We start from the raw sequence: 10,528 nt of genomic DNA on the forward strand, positions 1-10,528 counted from the left end.
GCTACCCCCTGGTGGTGAGTGTGCCCCCACAGGGGGAGCTCAACTCAGCCGGAAGCTGGGTTCAAAGTTGGTGAGGGCAGCGGCGGTGGCAGCAGCCTCTCCTGCCTCTGCAGCAGCACTAAGGAGCAGTGAGCAGGCTGGAGGTAAGGAGCGAGGGGTCCTGGACTGTGAGAGGGTGCAGGCCTGGCTGAGGGACTCCCCCCATTCCCTCAGCGCTCGAATTCTGTGCACCAGGTCTCTAATCTAGTACAAAATGCTGTATATACTTAATTTTGTTTCCATTATTGATATGCAGTTACATCACTCAAAAGTTGTCAGTAAAGTGTTCTGTAAGAGGCACTGTGAGCGGGTCCTTATGGTGTTGTCTTTGCTCATGAAGTTGGTCTGAGGGCTAGACCCCAGGTCAGGTGTCCACCAGGGAGGAGCTGCAGCGCCCTGGCTGACAGGAGGCTGCTCCCACCTGCTGAGACCCGCAAGGGGCGTCTCTCCCAAGTCCACCCGCCTCCTCCCAGTAGACCCCGGGCCCCCAGCCGCCCAGTCCCCATCACCTGCTCATCCTGTCCCTATCGTTCAGGCCACTTTTCCTGAACAATAGGATTTTTTTCACTTTCCGCACGTTGCCCACGCTGGCAGCTTTGTGGATCGCTCCCATATCTGTGTCTCGAAAGAGAGGCCTTCGGGCTCCCACGCCACTGCTCTCAGGATTGGTGGGGGAGTCCATGGCCGCCACCCTGGGACTTTTCAGAAAAGAAAACACCTTCTTCATGGCGGAGAGTCAGGGCTTCAGAGAAGCCGCACCTTCCCTCCGCTTTTCGCGCCTCCTGAGCTCACTACTAGCTCTCTAGCCAACCACCTCACGCCACAGCATTCAAGCAGGGCAGTTTGGCAGTTTAGCATCTCTCCCCTCGGAATCACAGTAACCAGGCAACGGCCTCTGACATCACGAGGCATGTGCAGAGGGCCTTGTGGTCAAGGGCAGCCAGAGCCCATGTGCAAAGCCCAAGTAACTCAAATCGCGGAGACTGCCTGGTGGATGTGTCTCCCTGGTTAGAGCTTCTGCCTGAGCACCAGAGGGTGGCGGGTTCCATAACTGGTCACGGGCATGAACCTAGGTTGCAGATTAGATCCCTGGTTCCATCAGGTGCGTTCGGGAGGAAGTCAACCAAAGTCTCCTTCACATCGGTGTTTCTCTCTCTGCCACCCCCACCCCTCCTCCTTCCCTTCCTTCCACAAAGAAACAATTAATGGAATAATATACTCTGCGAGGATTAACAAAAATTAAAATTAAAAAAAATCTCAGTGATTGCCTTTGGGCAGGTCTGGGTTCAGTTCAAACATCCCTGGCAGTTGGCCAGGTGTGTCCAGAGGCTTGCAATAGTTACCCCGTGAACAAGCAGTCTTTGCTTACGACCAGGGCTAGGGTGGTGTGGAACTTCAGGATGCTCAAGGTCTGGTCCCTGTGAAAACTCACATTAAAAACACCTCTATATCTCCCAGTGCCCCAGTTTATATCTGCTGCCACTGCGGGTCCCCACTGCCCGGGCCGGATGCAACCACGGGGAGCTGGGGGTCCCCTGCCCAGGCCTGACACCTCTGCCGGAGGCCTCAGGCCTGGTCAAGGGGCCGATCCGGTGATTGGTGATCGGAGGGTGATGAGGGTCAACTCCTCTGGTCGAGGCATCAGGCCTGGGCGGGGGGCGGAGCCGGGGATTGGGGGGATATGATGGTCCCCTTGCCCAGGCCTGAAGCCCGGGTCAGAGGCGTCAGCCTTGGGCGGGGGGTGGAGCAAGCGATCAAAGGGAGATGGGGGTCCCCTGCCCAGGCATGATTCCTGGGCCAGAGGCCTCAGGCCTGGGCGGGGGCCAGAGCCAGTGATCGGGGGGAAATGGGGGTCCCCTGTCCAAGCCTGACACCTCTGGCGGAGGCGTCAGGCCTGGGCAAGGGGCGGATCAGGTGATCAGAGGGTGATGGGGGTCTACGCCTCTGGCTGAGGCATCAGGCCTGGGCAAGGGGCAGAGCCAGCAATCGGAGGGGTCTGGGGGTCCCCTGCCCAGGTCTGATGCCTGGGCCAGAGGCATCAGGCCTGGGCTGGGGGCAGAACCAGTGATGGGGGGAAATGAGAGTCCCCTACCCAGGCCTGACACCTCTGGAGGGTGATGGGGGTCAACGCCTGAGGGCTCCCAGTATGTGAGAGGGGGCAGGCTGGACTGAGGGACACTCCCCCCCACACCCAGTGAACGAATTTCGTGCACCGGGCCCCTAGTCTATTTATATGAAATAGAGGAATATGCAAATTATCCGGGATGCATCACATCACAACTATTCACAGGGTGGGCGGGCTGCGGGGCCATGGGGTGGGCCTCCAGGTCTAGCACGATTTCCTCCTGCCCAGGCAGACTCCCCCATGGCCCTGCAGCTGAATCTCGACACCAACCTGGGGTTTACTAAACTTCACTGGAACTGCTCCCCATACCCCCACCCCTTGCCCCAGGACAACGCTGCCTGCAGCAGGGCACCCCAGCAGCCTCTTGACAGGCAGGCGGCCAGGGAGAGCTGAGTGGGGTGGGGGTTTCAGGGAGCCATGGAGGGGCAGGGCAGCCGGAGCCAAGTTCCCAGGGGTCTCAGGATAGTGCCTGACAGGAGCCTGACTGCAAAGAAGGAAGAGGAAGAGGCCTTGGGGAGCTCTTCCAATCCCTCTGCATGGACACCCTACCCCAGCACCCACATCCCAGGGGGGACGGGGAGGCTGACTGGACAGGGAGAAGACCCAGCCTCAGGAGTAGCCGCAGCCTGCACCTTCGACTCCCAATCTCTTCCACCGCCACCCCCGCCAGGGGCGACCACAGCAATAGCATGCCTCATGCCAAGGAGGACCCATCAGTGCCCCCGAGGTACCCAGGGCCTGTGGCCCACCGCTGCTGGGCCCCCTCCACTGGGGCCGGGCACACCTCTCCTCCTTACAAGACCAGACTCAGGTGGAGGCAGGCCTGAGCAAGCCCTCTCCAGGGTCAGACCCATCCCCCACCCCCAGCAGCAGCACCTTCTCCACAGCAAAAGCGCACTGACCCTCGCCCTCCTAGCCCGCCTGGCCCTACCCTGGCCCGTCCCAGCCCCGCACCAGGAGATTGGAGCCCCGCCCTGAGCACAGACAGCTGGGAAATGGCCACATACAATTTAAAGAATGGCACCAAGCAGGGAAGTTTCACAGTTACTCCCCCTTTGGCCTCGTCACCCCCTAGTATCCCCCTACTTTCCCCTCCCTAGCACCTCCAGGGACAACCACCGCTACAGGGCTGCTGGCCAGAGCCTGCCCTTCTGAGGCCTGCAGAACCCTCTGCAAAGTTTGATAGCTACAGTCCCAGGAAACAATCATGCCTCCTCCCCTAATCAGCACCTGCTACCTGCGAAGGTACCCGTGGGCTTAAAAATAACAATCCCTTCCCATTTAGACATCACTTACTTGATTAAACATTTCTAGGTTTATTAGCTCAAAACCTCCTCATGACAACCCAGTGAGGTAGACAGAGAAGAGATTACAATTTCCATGGTATATGTGTATGTATGTATTCAGAAATGAAGCTCAGAGAGGAAAAGTGTCAAGCCCAGTGGTTCCCAAGGTGCAGCACAGGCCCCACAAGGGGGCAATTTTATTTTCAATAGGGGCATTTCGAGAAAGAGTTAACAGTGGATTTTTTGCATTTCTTATGATTCTAGGGGGCCTTATCTATAGTGTATCCTATATAATGAAAGGCTAATATGCAAATGACCAAATGGTGGAATGAGTGGTCATTATGATGCAGACTGACCACCAGGGGGCAGACACTCAACACAGGAGCTGCCCCCAGGTGGTCAGTGTACTCCCACAGGGGGAGCATCAGTCAGCCAGAAGCTGAGCTCACAGCTGGCAAGAACAGCGGCAGTGGTGGGAGCCTCTCCTGCCTCCGTGGCAATGCTAAGGATGTCCAACTGATGGCATAGGCCCACTAAGCCATCAATTGGACAACCTCCCAGGGCTCCCGGGCTGTGAGAGGGCTCAGGCCAGGCTGAGGGATGCCTCCCCCCAAAGTGCACAAATTTCATGCACCGGGCCTCTAGTAGAATTTATAGAGATCATGGCACATGAAGTCCATTCTGCTGCAACAACAACAAAAATAGTCCTTCATTGCCAATTTTTTTTTTTTTAATCCTGATATCCCTCTAACATGGCAACAGTTTTCTGAATTTGATAAACTTAGATGGGTAAACAATGCCTATACATTAAATGAACATTCAGGGCTATGGGAAACTCAGGAAAACAACTTGTTTTTTTCAGGCTTCCTCGCAAATCCTATTTTTCGTTTTTGCCTTTCTTTACCCACCATAGTGCACTGAAGATAAACTATTTTGTTCTCAGACTTCCTCCCTCTGAACCCTTTTAGCTCCTCCAACTTGACTTCACTCAACTGTCACTTAGTATGAGTTATCAATACCTTCTTATTGTTGGGTATGTTTTCCAAATAGGTTAAAGCCTTCCCTTGCCTCAAGGCTGATGCCCTCCCAGTTAGAAAATGTGCTTTGACTTCACATGAGGCACTGTACCAGTAGACCAGTGTTTATTGGAATAAAACCATCTGCTAATCCCTCATCATCATGTGCTAGTATGACCAGCTACTGTATGTCTTTAATGTCTTATGCTCAAGCCCATCATTAACAAGTCAAAGAAGATTTTCCAGACTTCAATTCAAATGATCCTTTAGATCAGAGCCCAGAGCAGGGATGGGCAAACTTTTTGATTCGAGGGCCACAATGTGTTCTTAAACTGGACCGGAGGGCCGGAACAAAAGCATGGATGGAGTGTTTGTGTGAACTAATATAAATTCAAAGTAAACATCATTACATAAAAGGGTACGGTCTTTTTTTTTTAGTTTTGTTCATTTCAAATGGGCCGGATCTGGCCCGCGGGCCATAGTTTGCCCACGGCTGGCCCAGAGCCTAGTAACTGCGTGTTCTGGAAGCATCATTGGAAGAGGACAGCCCTTGAGTCCTGTTGAAAGGGACCTTATCAACTGCTCCTGATCATTGACACTGCTGCAAATCTAGAAGACACTGAGCGTTAGGTACACATCTCACAGCTAAGGAAGGTTTCACTTGATACCCGATTCTGTACAAGCAATGAAGACCTTCAAAACAAACTGACTAGGAAAAGAAGTAACTGATGTGCATGACTAGATCTAGACTTCTGCCCAAGACACTGGATCAAGACTTCCTACTTTAGCCAAACATGAAACCCTTGCTTATCTTATTTCTTCCCTTACTCTAGCATTAGCCTAGAAAATAATGCCATTATTCATATCATCTAGGCCATTGCTCAAAGGGTAACCTTTGGAATTTTTATTTCAAACTAAGAGAAAACCTAACTGACCCATTGTTTGAGTGGGCAATTGTGCCCTAACAGAATTTCTTTGTCTGTGGTTGTTTTTATTCTTCTTTAACCTATGACTGTCTAGATTTCTGGCACAGAGCTAGGCAATGTCTCTTAAATTATCTAGCTGAAACCTCACAATGTTCTTAAAATCTGTGCTCCAATGTGGCAGACATTATTTCCCTCACACTTCTTGGAAGTAAGCAAGTCACATAGCTAAACCCATGTCAGTGGGAGACTGAAAAACTATCCTCCTCTCACAGGGAAGGAACAGCAGATATTTTTAACATAAAGTCCATCCATTACACAGTGTTTCTTTTTTAAAAAAATACCCAGCCAAGATCTTATATGCAGGTAGCAATTTAATTTACCAAATCACCCTGTCTTAGACATTTAACAAGTACATAACTAATGCAATTATTACAGTTTTCTTATTATATTCCATGTTGTAGTAGACACACTCAATCTTGAGATTCACCCCCCTATACATTTTCTATTAAACAAAATTCTGGACAACTTGTTCCTGCTTCTGGAACATGGAAAGCCTATTGCTTCTTCCACTAGTTAAGATATAGCAAGTTCAGAGACGCATGCATTTTCCTTTTTTAAAAAATATATTTTTATTTATTTCAGAGAGGAAGAAAGAAATAGAAACATCAATGATGAGAGAGAATCATTGATCGGCTGCCTCCTGCATGCCCTCTACTGGGGATCAAGCCCGCAACCTGAGCATGTGCCATTGACCCGAATGGAACCTGGGACCCTTCAGTCTGCAGGCCAAGGCTCTGTCCTCTAAGCCAAAGCAGCTAGAGCTGCAATTTGCTTTGAAGTAGTGGTAAATACCCCATTCTGAATCATTTCTCTGCTGAACTCCATTGATGTTGATTCAGGATACAAGGAATCCAAATAAAGTAAGAAAACTAAAAGCATTTTTGTCTTTGTAAAAGTAATTTTAATTATGAGTCTTAAAGTGAACAGTTTACAACTTATGCCTGTTTACTGTGCAACACAATAAGGATTATGTGTTGCTTAAAAAGTCAGATAAACCATGTCAGATAAATGCATTTAAGTTTTATTTTATCACAACAGTAAACTCTGTTCATGTATTTACTTACTGATCATGAATAATGAATCACCTCACAGCCTAGAATAATAACAATGATGATGATACATTGCACATGGTTAATAGTTATTCATCTTACTTTGAACACACCACAAAACCACTGACGATCATAAACCTGCACCACTTTTGCTCCACTGCATAGAAGTTACAATATTTTTCCTGTAAACACAGACCATATCTTGCATAGTCAATTGTTTAATTTGTTTTTTTAATCCCTACATTTTTAAATATATTTTTATTGATTTCAGAGAGGAAGGAAGGGGAGAGATAGACAGAAACATCAATGGTGAGAGAGAATTGTTGATTGGCTGCCTCCTGCATGCCCCGCACCGGGAATCGAGCCCACAACCCAGGCATATGCCCTTGACCAGAATGGAACCCAGGGCCCTTCAGTCCACAGGCTGACACTCTATCACTAAGCCAAACTGCCTAGGGCAGTGATGGCGAACCTTTTGAGCTTGGAGTGTCAGCATTTGGAAAAACCCTAACTTAACTCTGGTGCCGTGTCACATATAGAAATTTTTTGATATTTGCAACCATAGTAAAACACTTATATTTTTGATATTTATTTTATATATTTAAATGCCACTTAACGAAGAAAAATCAACCAAAAAAATGAGTTCACGTGTCACCTCTGACACATGTGTCATAGGTTTGCCATCACTGGCCTAGGGCCAATTAATAAATTTATAAAGTCAATAGAAAACACATAGAAGCAAAATAAATACATTCAAAACTCAAGCTGGTGATCTTTATACAGAACCTTATGTGGTCTGATCAAAAGGACATCTGCCTGTTACAAATTAGATATTATCTAGGACCACTGTGCTGCTAAGGTCCAGAAATGGCACTCACCTTTCACTTTTTATGAAAATCAGGATGATACATACAATACAATGCAAATGGTGTCCCCTATAGTACGATGTTGGTAGTATAGAGACCAACCCTCTCATCTAATAGATGTGGAACTTAGATCCATGCAAAGTCCTCTGACAGATTCTTAAGCCTGGATTTCATTACACATTACCCAAGCCTATAGACTGTATAACACCCCGAATGAACCCTAATGTAAACTATCGCTCTTAGGTGATAATAATGTGTCCATGTAGGTGCATCCATTGAGACAAATGTACCCTCCGGTGGTGATGTTGATAATGGGGAGACTAAGCATGTGTGGAGGCAGAGAGTATATTAGAAATCTCGAAATGTTGCTGTGACCCTAAAACTGCTCTAAATAAAATAGTCTTTTAAAAAGATAAAGTAATGGATTAGCTGTGATGTGTGGGGAATAACGAAGTTTCAAAAACCGTCTCTCACTTTCCAGTTTGTTCCTCGACAGATGATGGTACCGGTTGCTGAAAGAGAGGACACCAAAAGGCCAGTTTTAGGCAGAAGATTATCAGGTTTGAACATCTTGACCTGGATGCGCTTTTGAGACATGTATGTAGAAATATAAAATGGATAAATGGATGTATTGATCTAGAATCCAGAGAGAAAAAAAATTGGACTAGAGGTAGAAATATAGGAGTCCCTAGTTAGCTCACCATCAGGAAGTAAAGACATGAGCCGAAAAAAAGCTTGCACCTGTCCCCACAGTGTTTCCTTGTGACTCTCCAGCTATTTCACCTGCAAGTCTTCCTTAAGCATTGCCGTCTGAATGACTTCTATTTCCCAGCAGTATCCTGTACCACACATTGCCTCCTGCTCCGTCGATTTCAAGAACATCTTGCCAGGTGGGTATCCTCGAAAGAATGCTTTTTTACATCGCTTTGCTCACGCACCCTCACCACTAGAAAAACAGGCCTTCTTTCCCCCTTATCACTTGGTGATTTTATTTTCCTTATCTCACTGTTACTTACTCAGGATGAGTTAGAAGCCATAATAGAAGGCCTTTCATTGATTTAACAGAAAAAGAAATATTTCTTCTTTCTTTAATGGCTCAATACAGTCCTCTTTGGCGATCTTGTATTTAAAAATCAGCGAGTCTTTTGGCCCTTTGAGGCACCAATCCTCCCAGAGCAAGAGAGGGTCCATACAGAAAGGACGGGCCTGATAAACTCGGGTCACTGTGCACACCCTGTATGACAACTTTTCTAATTATTTTTTTGTTTTGTTTTGTTTTGAACTATGTTGCCTGTGGCTTTGGGTCAAGCAAGCAATATGAGATCATCCCGCTGGATTCAAACACCTAGTCAATTCAGCCAGAGAAAGTCTTTGGAGGGAAGCAATTAGTTCAACTAACTGCTTGGCTGCTCTGGTAAAACTGGCCAGTTGCCTGACCTTCTTCAGAAGCTGGGAAGACATTTCCTTCCCCCCATGACCCTGGCACAGCCTGCTTCTCCTTCTCCAGATCAAAGGGGAGCAGCAGACTCCCGGTGTTCCAGGAACCACATTTTGCTGCAAAAACAGATACAAGGAAAACTATATGTAATACACTAGAGGCCCAGTGCACGAAATTCATGCATGGGTAAGGCTGGCAATAAGGGCCCATCTGTGGGGCAACTGGTGGGTGATCTGGGAGTCCCCGTGGGGCAACTGGTGGGCGATCTGGAAGTCCCCGCTGGCACTTGCCTTGGCCGGCCTGGGGCGGGGCAGCTCCTGTGTTTAGCATCTGCCCCCTGGTGGTCAGTGCGCATCATAGTGACCTGTCATTCCACCAGTCATTCTGCCATTTGATCGATTTGCATATTAGACTTTTATTATATAGGATATATATGTGGACTTTGTTGAAATCATCTTTTGTGCCAAGGTTTAGGGAAAATCCATTTGTTGAAAAAATTTTTTTAAATATATTTTTGTATTGATTTTTTACAGAGAGAAAGGGAGAGGGACAGAGAGGTAGAAATATTTTTTTTTATTTTTTTTTATTGCTTAAAGTATTACAAAGGGTATTACATATGTATCCATTTTATCCCCCCGCCCTAGACAGTCCCCTAGCCTCCCCTATCCCCCAGTGTCTTATGTCCATTGGTTATGCTTATATGCATGCATACAAGTCCTTTAGTTGATCTCTTACCCCTCTACCTCCTGCCCCCCAACCCTCCCCGGCCTTCCCGCTGCAGTTTGACAATCTGTTTGAGGCAGCTCTGCCTCTGTATCTATTATTGTTCAAAAGTTTATAATGGTCTCTATTGTCCATGAATGAGTGAGATCATGTGGTATTTTTCCTTTATTGACTGGCTTATTTCACTTAGCATAATGCTCTCCAGTTCCATCCATGACGTTGCAAATGGTAAGAGTTCCTTCCTTTTTACAGCAGCATAGTATTCCATCGTGTAGATGTACCACAGTTTTCTAATCCATTCATCTACTGATGGGCACTTAGGCTGTTTCCAGATCTTAGCTATGGTGAATTGTGCTGCTATGAACATAGGGGTGCGTATATCCTTTCTGATTGGTGTTTCTGGTTTCTTGGGATATATTCCTAGAAGTGGGATCACAGGGTCAAATGGGAGTCCATTTTCAGTTTTTTAAGGAAACTCCATACTGTCTTCCATAGTGGCTGCACCAGTCTGCATTCCCACCAGCAGTGCACAAGTGTTCCTTTTTCTCCACATCCTCTCCAGCACTTGTCGTTTGTTGATTTGTTGATGATAGCCAGTCTGACAGGTGTGAGATGGTACCTCATTGCTGTTTTGATTTGCATCTCTCGGATGATTAGTGACTTTGAGCATGTTTTCATATGTCTCTTGGCTTTCTGGATGTCCTCTTTTGAAAGATGTCTATTTAGGTCCTTTGCCCATTTTTTGATTGGATTGTTTATCTTTCTTTTGTTAAGTTGTATGAGTTCCCTATAAATTTTGGAGATTAGGCCCTTATCAGATATGTCATTGGCAAATATGTTTTCCCACACAGTGGGTTTTCTCATTGTTTTGTTGATGGTTTCTTTTGCTGTGCAGAAGCTTTTTATTTTGATGTAGTCCCATTTGTTCATTTTTTCTTTAGTTTCAAGTGCCCTAGGAGCTGTATCAGTGAAGAAATTGCTTCGGCATATGTCTGAGATT

This window comes from Myotis daubentonii, chromosome 1 (genome assembly GCF_963259705.1).
Source record: "Myotis daubentonii chromosome 1, mMyoDau2.1, whole genome shotgun sequence".
Lineage (NCBI taxonomy): Eukaryota > Metazoa > Chordata > Mammalia > Chiroptera > Vespertilionidae > Myotis > Myotis daubentonii.